Below are 12,982 nucleotides of genomic sequence, written 5' to 3' on the forward strand. Positions count from 1 at the left end.
CATTATCAAGCATTGCTTCACAGTTTGTGTCCCCGGCACAGTTGCCTGAGAACAGCCGACAGTAAAAATTAATCTAGATTGTTCCACATTGCTTCTGCCATTGAGTTCACTAAATAAGAGCTAGTGCAATTTAGCCACTACTTGTTTCTCGCTTTAGATCCAACAATAACATTCAGAAACCTTCTGCCTCTTCAAGACTCTTATCTGCAACAACAGATCTGTGGTTTTGGTTTACAAAAAGAACGTCACAGGTATATTGATTGATTGATTCAATTTGTATCCCAGCCTTCAACACACAAGTGCTCAGAGTGGCTCACAAGATTTAACGATCAAAAATATAAAACAACGAAAAATGACATAAGAACGAAGCCACAATAGAATACATCCAGAAAAAGCAACAAAGATGAACAGATAATAGCAAAGCAGATGAAACCATCAATTGTTATTTAAAAGGCCTGGGGAAACAAAAGTCTGTGCTTGGCACTGCAATGACCTCAGAGTAGGCATCAGGTGAGCTTTCCAGGGGAAAGCATTCCATAGGTGGATGCCTCAATTGAAAGAGTCTTCTCTCCAGGCCTCTGCCACCCACCTCACCTTAGAAGGTAGGGGAGCCTCTAATGATGACCACAGTATCCAGGGTGACTAAAGTACCTATCTCCCAAGCCATGCAATACTTTAAAGGTCTGTACCAGCACTTACCTTTAAAGAAATGGAATAGGCACAAATTGAGCTGTTTCATTACTGGCAAGAGATGATCCCAGGGTCATAGGAACATAGGACATTGCCATATACTGAGTCAGACCATTGGTCTATCTAGCTCAGTATTGTCTTCACAGACTGGCAGCGGCTTCTCCAAGGCTGCAGGCAGGAATCTCTCTCAGCCCTATCTTGGAGAGGCCAGAGAGGGAACTTGGAACCTTCTGCTCGTCCCACAGTGGCTCCATCCCCTGAGGGGAATATCTTCCAGTGCTCACACTTCTAGTCTCCCATTCATAAGCAACCAGGGTGGACCCTGCTTAGCTAAGGGGACAAGTCTTGCTTGCTACCACAAGACCAGCTCTCCTCTCCAATGCCATTTAGCAGTATAGCACCTCTAGTCAAGTAACTGCAGTTTCTGAACAATCACAAAGGCGGCTCCACACGCAATGCAGCCGTAATCTAATCTGAACGTTACTAGAGAATCAGTAATTATGATCAGGCTATCTAAAAAGTTTCCACTATGTGGTGGTAAATGTTGGCAAAGATGAATGGATTATGGCATGAAAGTATGAAAGACTGTTCTCAAGAGGAGCCTAATCCAGTGTAGGGCAGCCCTGCCTGGATTAGGCTGTTCATGTGCAGCACCAGGATCGAGGTGGATCCTGGTGCTGTCACGGAGCCTGACCTGCCTCTTTAACCTGGAATCAGCGGTCTGCTTGCAGTCCAAGCAGACACAAAGTCTGTGTCTGACAGGGCAATCCCCTAATACATTGTGCTCATCATGTGGTGCATTGTGGGATTCCTGGAGGCTAGAACACATTATCCCAGGCTTCAGAAAGCCACACAGCTCCCAGGAGAGCCACTCACATGTGCGGCCAAGACACACGGCCAAGAGGCTGTGGGGAGGGCAAGGAGATCATCTGGGGGGAAGATAAGTTCAGCACAGCCTTCCTGCCTGTCCACCATCCCCACCCCCAGTCATGTGAATAGCCTTAAAATGTAACAAACCTGTCCTGTGGCACCATAAATATTAACCAATTTGTTGCAGTGACATAAGCTATCATAGGCCAAAAAGTGATGACAGAAAAAATTGCTTCATATGACTCACTTAAGGAAGCAAGTCAAGCCATATGAGACAGTGGATGACAGAAAGTCAAGATTTGTATAATAAAATCTGAATGCACTAAGAATACTATGGCAGGAATCCTATGCTCACTTACATGGGAGTAAGTTTCACTGAATGTCAGTGTACTTGCTTCAGAGTAAATGTACATAGGGCCGTGCTAAATACATGCTATAAAAATGACAAATGATCATAATGCAGAAGCTGATGAGGAACCCAGAAAGAAGCAATCAGTTGGTACTCCATCACAGGAAATTTCATATAAAACAATCCTGGAATGAAACCAGACAAAAAGGATCAATAGCCAAAGTATAATGATAGAGAGTAAGGCAGCAGATTGGAAAGCTTTAGGATAATACTACCAGCTCTGCGATCATTATAGTAATGATTTCTCAGGAGGGGAAGTAGAAAGCTTCATTGCATACAACATTTAAAATCAACCACTTAAAATGAATCAGCACCAAAGACACTTGACAAGAAGCCTTGTACTCTGGCTGGGAGACAGGAAGGTTGTAAAATCTAATGCATGCACCACTAATTTGGTAAATGGCTTTAAATAAAGGGAGGGTAGAGACTAGCACATATAAATGCAAGTGAACTAGGGTGGCTGTGCCACCCTAGCAGAGACACAACACCTTTGAATGTTTCCTCAACAAGGGAGGACTTGGACCTGGACCTGGACCTGGATTCAACATGCACTGTGCTTCCCTGCAACCACAGTTCCAAACTTTGGTGTGAAATTAAAAAGACACATACACACATCCAAATAAAGGAGGCCAAACCAGTAAATCCAACGTTTAAAATCTTGTGGTTCAGAAGAGTCACTACTTTGTAAAACTTAATTATTATTGATGATTTTTTCCCCTAATGAAAAAAAATTTCCATCAGAATTTCAAACCAGACCTTGAAGCTATGGCAAAACTCACTAAGGCCATTTTTTTTAAATGGAAGTCAGACAAAATGTGAAAACTGGAGGTCCCTTCACCTCCATTTCCGAAGCTGCATATCTGAATTCAGTCAACATGGAGTTAAGGATGAAAAGGGTTTTCCATACACGGTTTCCCTCACCAAACTCCACTCTGACTGTCCACTCTGAATCTTCGGTCAGAGTGGAGTTTTGCCACCCTTAACTCAGTTTTTGTGATGCCAGAGTTTTGTGGTGCCATAGAACCAGAGAACCGGACCCCTACAGAACTGGAGTTGGGGGAAGAAGCTCTTCCCTCACTCCAGCCCGATTGGCAGTGCGGGCTGTCCTTCAGTCAAGAAGGAAGCCCGCATAGCCAACTCCCCCGCCTTGCTGAATGCAGAGAGGAAGCTCTCCCTGTTGTCTGAATGTGGGTGGGAGAGCGGGGGAGGGGAGGGGAGGGGGTGAAACCGCAGGTCCATTGGACCTGCAGTTCCACATTACATCCAAACTGGGCCACAAGGAAACTTCCTACTACACTTGCACTGGCCATTTTTCAGAAATCCAAATAAAAGGGTGGAATTGCATGCCTAACCTTATCTTTTTGTTGTTATGCTATGGGGTTAAAAATGATCCAGAAATTGATTATTGCTGATAAAGATTCTTCATGGCATTCCGTAAAGCATTTGCCATGGTCTCATACAGGTTAAATAAAACAATGAATATGCTATATTTTAATCTTTCTGTATTTTCAGCTAGAAATATGTTTTTAGTTTTAGTTAATCCAATAACTAAAATGAAATAAGTCCATTTCATTTTGGTTATTGGATTAGTGAAAACTAAATAGAAAGCAAATCAAATTTAGTTTTAGCTTTAGGATTGCTTCAGCGATGTTTGCCATGAAGCTTGGGTGCCAGCCCATGTAGTATTTAAGCCAAAGATGAAAGAGAGGGAGGGGGAAGGAGAGAGCAAGAAGAATGATGCCTGGAATTACCAACTGAAGCTGCAAACGCATCAGGCAGTGTGACACCCAGATCCCTGCCATGAGGCAAGATTCAGTTGTGTCCCAAGCCAGGCAGGGGCCTCCAAATTGCTTCTGATGTGAGATGGCTCGTGTGGAAAGAGAAGCAGACTCTCTATTTTTGGTGTTATTTTCCTTCTATTCCCCACACACCCCATCGTTAGAGACTGATCTCTCATAATGTCTGGCTTCTGACAGAGGCATCTTTAACACTCTGGTGGTTATTTTGTGTGTCTGTGCACTGGAGGCTAACCATGTTTCCTTCCAGTCAGCAGAAAGCACAAGTTACCCTGCCCTGGAGGAGACCAGTACAGCCATTTACTTTATTAGCTGATATACACACTTATCTGGGAATAAGTATTGGATTCTGAGCATAGGATTGGGCAGTTAGATTGTAAGTCTGCTCTGTTTGTTTTGTTTTTTAAAGAGGACAGACTGCAAATGAGTCTAATATTAAATTAAAAAAATTAATTCAGTCAGGATCCCAACTGTACTAAAATACACTATTCATGAATACTATAGAATGGTAAAAGGACATGAAGATCACTGTTCAGGACTCTCAATGCTTTCTCTTACATTACATAATCTACATTAGCTCTGTCCGGCCCCTCCCTCTGCAGCTAACTCTATACACAATGTATAGCTAACCATGAATAATTGCTAACCATGAATAATTGCTAACCATGGATATTATAGCTCAGGCTGAGCGGGATCTAAAATTAACTGAGCGGACATTTAAAAAGTGTGTGAGCGCGTGCACATGCATGTGCCTTAGAGGGAACACTGCATCTCACCCTGGTATACTCATTGTTTACTGTTTATTTGTTTATTTCGGCCCAAGGCCAGCATATTAAAAAAACAGCAAGAATAAATACATAAAATAGATTAAATACGTTTAACATAAAATGGATAAAACATTAATGGCTCCCGATACCGCACATATAGTCAGAAGCCCTATGATGGCTGAGGTGCCTGCTTAACAACTCTCCTCATCTCCTTGCCCACTATTTCTCTGCCCACAGATTGCTAACCATTTCAGTGGGGGAGACACTAATGTCTGTTATGCCCACGTACTACTGAAGACCAGAGGGAGAGAGAGACTACCCATATTTGTTCCTATGCCTACCTCAGTGAAGAGGAGACTGTGCCTCCACACTCCTGATTCTGCCTACCTCAGTACAAGGGGATGTTGTGCCACATGCTGGTCCTGCCTGTTTTCAATGAGGGAGAGATTGCCCATGGTGCCCACGTGATGCTACCTTGCTGAAGGAGACCGGCCATTTTGACCTCAGGGTGATGTTGCTTGCCTGAGAGAGAGATTGGCCATTATGGCGCCAGGCTGATCATGATGCTGCCTGACTGAGAGAGGCTGGCCATCGTGACCTCATGCTGATGCTACGTGGCTGAAGGAGAGAGACTAGCTGTTGTGACCTCATGCTTATGCTGCCTATGTGAAAGAGAGAGATTGGCCATTGTGACCTAGATGGATGGTACCTGCTGAGGCATCTGTCTGATGCTGCCCCAGACGGATGCTGCCCATGTGCCCTCATGCTGTTATCATTCACCTGACCTGGGAGCGAAACTAGCTCCAATGTCCACATGTTGCCAACCACTTTGAAAAGACAGGTATCGTTCTCACCTCAGTCCAGAAAATTATGCCTACAACAAAATCCACCGCAAATTTCAAATGTCCCTAAGATGAAACATTTGAGGAATATTGGGAGAAGCTCAAAGGGGTTTGATGAGAGTAGCCTAATTTCTCAGAGGTTTTTGCAGACACATATTTTGGAACCAGTACAGTTCGTAGTTGGTTTGTAAGATTCCTCTCAGGTAAGCAGGGCTGTCCCAGGGCAGTTGCCCCGAGCCCCACACAGGCACAGGCCCTGCTCTTGGCACACCCCAGTGCAGCCTGCCCTCCTCTCTCCCCCAGTCCCAATCACTTATCTTTCCCCGCAGCCGATCTTTTGTGTCTGTGTGCAGCTTGAAAGGCTCCCAGGCAAGCTGCTAGAGCATCCTCTCTCCCCTCTGCCTCTCAGCTGTTCGGTGGGTGGGTGGGGCTTCCAGAGAGGCCTCCAAGCAGGCCTCACTGAAGCCTGAAGCTGAGGGAGGAGGCTGGCAGGCAGGCAGAGTGTGTCCAGCACCAGAGCTATCTTCAGACCCGCTGCCCAGCCCAGCCATAGTAATGGAGGTATGATGTGATATCCTTTTTGTGGTTATTCCCCCCCCCCCACCTTGAATATTTAGGGATTGGCTTGCCATAGGGCTTTGGTATTGAGCAGAGATGTAGGGCAGGGTGGGAGGAATATGTATCTTTAAATTGAAGTGGACTGGACAAATGGTTGGTTTTCAATGTTTAAAATGTAAAAAACTCCATCCAAAAGGTCCTATAAGTGGCTTGTTTCATGGCAGAAAATTACAAAAATGTCTGGAACTGAAGCCCCCACTTAGACCATCATTCCACCCCCATATGAAAGAATCTGCCCTTTTCCTTCATTAAAAAAAGGGTTAAACACCCCCCTTTTTGCCCAAGCCTTTCGATCACTTGTCCTGGAATTAATTGGCATAGGGCTTTGGTATTGAGCAGAGATGTAGGGTAGGGTGGGAGGAATATGTATATTTAAATTGAAGTGGATTGGACAAATTGTTGATTTTAAAAACCCAAAAACATCCAAAAGGTCCTATAAGTGGTTTGTTTCATGGCAGAAAATTACAAAAACTTCTGGAGCAAACAATATATAATATTTACTTATTTATTTATTCATGAATGCACTATGCTCAAGTTGATTTGTAACCCAGAAGGTCTGAGAACTGTGAAGCATGTGTTGTGCTTTTTTATTTTTATTTCTGTAGAAATGCATTATATGTCCAAGCTGGTTGGAAATGTCCAAAACCCTCACGCACGCTATTTACACTGTATGTCATCAATCAGTATGATTCTGTAATGATATGAAATGTTTAAGAGGCCTCGCACATACTGATTCACCTCCAGCCCTGCACCCCACTAGGGACAGCCCTGCAGGTAAGAGTGACAGACCTAAGATATCTGAAGGTGTGGCAGTGTTAAATGATGAGAGAAAACCCTGCTTGATCTTATATCTTCCATTTTACATGTTGTTAAGGAAATATACCTCTTGAACAAAGTAGACTTCCAATCTCTGAGATAAGACTATTCAGAACACACTGAAAAGGAAAGAAGGAGCAAAAGTATCCCATAATTTGCAGATGCTGCTCTGCCCATAAACTTTAACTCTAACCTGGAGAGGAGGCCAACACCAGCAATAAGAAGGCAATTCACAGCACCTGATTGTTCAGTCCCTCATCACCCTGCTGGGACTCCTAGCTAGGGTGCCAATTAGAGATGTTTCTGAAAAGCTTAGCTGAAAATCCTCCACCTCTCTTGGCTTTAGTGTTCTACAATAAAATAGAAGGAGGGGAACTGAAAACCAAATATAAGAAGGGATCCCAAAGGCAAATTTCACCAACCAGGCCTTGGGAAGAAATAAAAAAAAGAATAAAGCTGGAGATGTGTGAAATCTCACTAAAAAGCCGTTTGCTAATCTTATCTTATCCTTTACTTTCTCTTGAAAATCCCACAGATATTTTGCCCAAGCGGAGCCTTCTCAATTCACCTTGAACTTAGCTCAGGAGTCTTTTAGCATCACTAGGAATTCCTAACATTTCTGCTGAGCAGGGTTCTGCAAATTCACATCAAAGTTTGTTGTAGGTATAACTGAGTAATAGTAATTTACAAATCTGCGAAACCTCCTGTGGAAACGTTGCTAACCATAGCAACACTATGACCAGAATACCTACAACTCAAGCCCACACAACTTCAAAATGAAAACAGCCCAGCAGTTTTAAATTATGCTTCACACACACCAGATTTAGCAATACTGGGCTAAGGTTGAATGGAGTGTGTGAGGGTCAGAAACAGTGCTGTGTTCCTCAAAATGTGGCCCTTCCAGTAAGTGGCTGGTGCAGGTGCCTCTGGGAGGGTCACCCAGGGGTGCCTCCAGGGGGTGCAGTGAGAGGCACCTTTAAGTTTAAATTAGTAGGTGTCTGCCTCCACTCCGGCCACACCTGCAAGCTTCTCCAAGCAGCAGCATGCTGCAGAGCACTCCATGTGGTGGGGATTAGTTCTGCCACTCACCTGGTTTCCATGGAGCCTATCTCCCACCTCAGGGAGTGCTCTGCAGCGTGCTGCTGCTCGGAGAAGCTTGCAGATGTGTCCAGAGTGGAGGTATGCACCTACTAATTTATACTTAAAGGTGCCTCTCACTGCCCCCCCCCACCCAGCCCAGAAGCACCCACATCAGCTGCTACTGGACCCTTCCATTCTGAGCAAGATTTTTGGTGGGCAAATGTTCACAGGGGATTTCTGGATTTTTTGTAAAATCAAAGCTCATTTTGAAAAGTATTTTGATCAAGACAGGAGTCCTGTTCCGGCATTCAGCTAACCCTAGATGCTGAACCCCAGAACAGTGTACACCAGTGTTCTTCAGTGCAAGGCCCAGCAGACAATGGCCGCTCCCATTGACTCCAAGTGCAACTCCCTAACGGTTTATCAAGTCTTGTGTGAAGCTTTGGGCAGAGCTGAATACTCTGCACAGCCCCTTAGCACGGCTCAAAGGCTACAGCTGCCATTCTCTAGTCCTGCATGTTGCCTAGCACCAGGAGTGCACCTAGGTAATTTTGGTGCCCAGACCACCCAGCTGTGAAACACCCCCCCCCCCGCACGAAGCCCCTGAAGCCTCCTTTGGGGGGCCCATAACCAAACCTCCAGTTTTTAAAAATCATTACTGCGGCCAAGGGGTGGCTGCGGGGGGTGGGGAGTGGAGCAATCCTTCTCCCCTCTCCCCCAGCAGTGGTGGGGGCTGGAGTGATGCTGGGCCTGTCTGTTTGGGCCAGCATCTTTTTCCAACTGCGAGGCTCCCCTGCGCAGTTGAGAGATTGTCACAAACCTGTGACATCACAGACTTGCGACGATCTCAACTGCGCAGGCACGCCTCACAGATGGAAAAAGACGCAGGCCCAAACGGATGGGCCCAGCGTTGCTCCGGCCCCCACCGGTGCCAGGGGAGGGGGAGAAGGGAGAAGGACTGCTCCGCTCCCCCATCTGCTGCCACCTCTCAGCCGTGGTAATGATTAAAAAAACACAGAGGTTTGGCAGGGCGGGCGTCGGCTGGCCTTGGGAGGCCCCTGGCCCTGGCCATTTGAAGGCCTCTCCGGACCTTGGAGGACTGGACCGGGTTCCCAAAATCCAGGGGTTAGAGCGTCTCTGCCCAGCACTGATGAGGCCCTTTGAGAGAAACGAGAACCACTCAAGCCCCAGCACCATCTTGGAAGTCATGCATGCTGCATTCCAAAGTGTAGTCCTACCCAGTACTTTCCCAGTAGAACTCTATGGGACTGCACTTCCTTCTGTTTCAACACGCACACATTGCAAGATGGCACTGGGTCTTGAGAACACTCCATTTCTCTTAAAGGGCCATTCCAGCCTGGGCAAAGTGCAGCACTGGATCTGATCTCCCTTACAGCTTGTGCTGCTTGTCTCCAGGGCAATACCATTTTCTTTCCTGGAATGAACCAGGGAAAGACACAAAAGCATTATGTTGTGCTCTTCCCTCGGGCATCTCAGGAAAGAAAATGGTTCTGCCTGGAGACAAGTGGAGCAGCAGCCCCTTGTAAAGTTTAAAACTTTACTAATGTAGAGCTGATCTTGTGGTAGCAAGCATGACTTGTCCCCATAGCTAAGCAGGGTCTGCCCTGGTTACATTTGAATGGGAGACTTGATGTGTGAGCACTGCAAGATATGCCCCTCAGGGTATGAAGCCGCTCTGGGAAGAGCAAAAGGTTTCAAGTTCCCTCTCTGGCCTCTCCAAGATAGGGCTAAGAGAGACTGCTGCTTGCAACCTTGGAGAAGCCGCTGCCAGTCTGTGAAGACAATACTGAGCTAGATAGACCAATGGTCTGACTCAGTATATGGCAGCTTCCTATGTTCCTATGTTGCTGCTGCCCCTTTTAAAGGAGGAGAGAAAAGTTCACCACCACCTCCGCTGCTGAAGAATCCACCTTAAGTAAACCTCCCCCAACCCTTCTTTGAATTTAGAAAATTTAATGAGTCCCCCCCCAAAATGGCTGAATCTCCTGAAAATTTTATTTTATTTTATTTATATACCGCCTAACTCCAGAGGCTCCAGGTGGTTCACAAAAACCAAGACATATAATACCAGCTATTAAAACAAGAATTAAAAAAACACATTCTAACACTAATGGTGGCAAAATGGATTGGAACAGGGCAGGGGTGTGAAATGCAGCACTTTTTGGGGGGGTACATGAGTTCATTTTAAGTAAACGGGTACAGATCCTCTCAAAAGCAGGGCACAGAAAGGAAATGTACTGCTGCATGTGCAGTGTACATAACAAATGAATAACTGTATGTGCATACAGATCTGTACATGCGTATACTGTACACAGATTGTATGTACATTAGCCATCACATGTGAATAGGGCTCTTGATGTCACTGTATAGTCAAATCAAATTGTCTACAAAGGTTCATGACACCATAACATTCACCATGCAATCCCTAATTGACTGTGACGGGATCTTAAAAAAGATCTATCAAAAGATCTATGTGGAGATGAAGCAAGAGTAGACCAGAGAACAAGGGCGATGAACAAACACAAAAAAATATGCACAAGAGTGGAAGTAAGGGGTGAACTCTTTCACACCCTTTGAAAAGGCAACTTTTGCATCAAAATATCACACAAATTTGGCACAGTCCTAGAAAAGCAGGAGATCCTTGGTAAGCTGCCATATATGGATACTACTGCATACAGCTTGATGGGTCATGGATGTTAGCTTGTTGTAGATCAGGCCTGCTCAACTTAGCTCCCCCCCAGCTGTTTTTGGACTACAACTCCCATAATTCCCAGCCACAGTGGTCAATAGCCAGGGATTATGGGAGTTGTAGGCCAACATCTACAGGAGGGCTGAAGTTGAGCAGCCCTGTTGTAGATGCTGCACTGGAGTAGGGCCCTCCAAATTTGCCTCAGTTTCATGCAGGTGAAAGCAAATGACAATGAAAAAAACATATACACAAAAACGTTTGGCAAGGAAAATCCCACTGATAAACAGAGAAGCATAATAGGAAGCAGCATGTTCACCAGCATTCAAGAGCCCACAGCTGTATTGCCTCCAAAAGGAATGTGGCTGCAGACTGCATTTATGTTCTTTGGTGTGTGTTTTTTCTTGGGGAAAGCCTCACAGATGGCATCTTGAAAACATTCTGCTCCAATCACAAGAGCAATTTGGAACAATTTGTTTCAACTTACTAAATTCTCCTATGCAGGCAAAGCACATAGCAAAACATTTTCCATCACTGCAAAATAATACAGCAAGTAAATTAAACATATATAGCAGATGCTGCCATGCTATTATCTTACTGGGTTGTTGGTCCCCACCGCCCCCGCCCCCATCTCTCTCCATTATTCATAACAAGTCACTGGGGCAAGCTTCACAAAGAAGTGGCACTTCCCAAGGCTGCAAGCTTGGGCTTTTTTGAGTGCTGCAATTCTCTGTTCACTTTATTTTATTTTATTTACATTTTATATCTCACTCTTCTTCCAAGGAGCCCAGAGTGGTGTACTACATACTTAGGTTTCTCCTCACAACAACCCTGCGAAGTAGGTTAGGCTGAGAGAGAAGTGACTGGCCCAGAGTCACCCAGCTAGTTTCATGGCTGAATGGGGATTTGAACTTGGGTCTCTCCGGGCCTAGTCCAGCACTCTAACCACTACACGGCACTGATTCTGTAATAATCTGGGCAGTCAGCAAACCCCTGAAAGCTTAAATCAAAAACTTAGCATATGTCTTCCTATATGTTTTCACCTTGTGTTTGTTTGGAAAACTGTTAAGGGAGATAAAGTGTTTACATTTCAGAGACAGATCCTCCTTGATCCTATGGAAAGATGTATAAGTGTTGAGTCATTGCTCTGGACAGATTTCAGCCAGGACTAGGTGATGATAAATGATGGATTTACAATCCTGTGTTTGACTCTGATATGCAAGGCAGAACATTTATGTACATGGGAGGAATGGTGCTGGGTGGGAGGGGGACACATCATTCTTCCCTTGCTTTTCTGCCTTTCCTTGAAATGCACATGCCCCTCGGCTACTTCTTCCCCCCAGCCTGGCTCTGAGAACAGGTTCCTGGTTAAATAGGAGAAAATGGCTTGAGGAAGAAGTTGTAGAGGAAACGTAGTGGGTTTAACTTTTAGTAGTCAGTCAGCCAGTTCACATGGTCATCAGTCGGGTAGGACAAATGCCTTACTGGCTTTGGGAGCTATGTCTACTCCTGATTTTAGGCCATGTATTGGTTAAAAAAACTGAGGTAAGTTGAGGGGAGAGTGATCATAAGCAAGCCAGCAACTGGGTAAGGCAGCACCATCCTACCCAGCACGTGTATGCAGCATTTTATTGAGGGCGGGAAGAAAGCCATCCTACCCAGCTCCTGGCTCACAGACGATCACTCTCTCCTCCTCCTACCTCAGTTTTTGCTAACACATGACCGAAAACTGAGAGTGTACACAACTCCCAAAGTTGGATAGGACACTTGTCCTACTCAGCTTATGATCATGTGAACTGGCTGACTGTGGTGTAATGGTTAAAGAAGCAAACTGGTACTGGGGAGCCCCAGGCTCATCCTTGCTCTGCTAATTGCATGCCCAGACAACCAATGTGGTGGCAATCGGCAGAGCTGGGATCCAGGGGAGGAAGTACTCCAATAAACCCACAATGCACTGCATGAGGAGAACGGTACATTGGGGGAATTCCATGCTACCAGGCACTCCTTCCACCCGTCTCTGTAGAAGTTTGGGCTGCCAGCAGCCCAAGCTTCCACACGACCAAGTGGACTGGTAAGATTGGAGGGGGTGTGCACACCCTCCTACTGCACTTTTAGCCTGGGTACAATATCTGGGAGACCCAGCGGAGGATCGCCAGGATCCGGACCAGTCCCAGCAGTTCTCACAAACAGCCCTAACCTGGCTAGCGCTCTAGGGATGGGCATGAACCAGTTCAGAGGCCGTTCTAGAGGCCTCCGAACCAGTCCGGGGACGGGCGGTTCGGGTTCGGACAGATTGGGGTGGGGGGTTCCATTAAGGGCGGGGGAGGGTTTACTTACCCCTCCCGCCGCTTTCCACCTTTGGCGCCGTATTCTCTGTAACAATGGGG

The 12,982-nt window shown here is 45.8% G+C and overlaps 1 long non-coding RNA gene across 1 annotated transcript in view; it reads right to left on the minus strand.

Moving 5' to 3' along the window:
* Window positions 1–12,982, minus strand: part of LOC128351810 (uncharacterized) — a 74,508-nt gene that overhangs the window by 16,618 nt on the left and 44,908 nt on the right. The window lies entirely within an intron of this gene.

This window comes from Hemicordylus capensis, chromosome 3 (assembly GCF_027244095.1).
Source record: "Hemicordylus capensis ecotype Gifberg chromosome 3, rHemCap1.1.pri, whole genome shotgun sequence".
Taxonomy (NCBI): Eukaryota; Metazoa; Chordata; class Lepidosauria; order Squamata; family Cordylidae; genus Hemicordylus; species Hemicordylus capensis.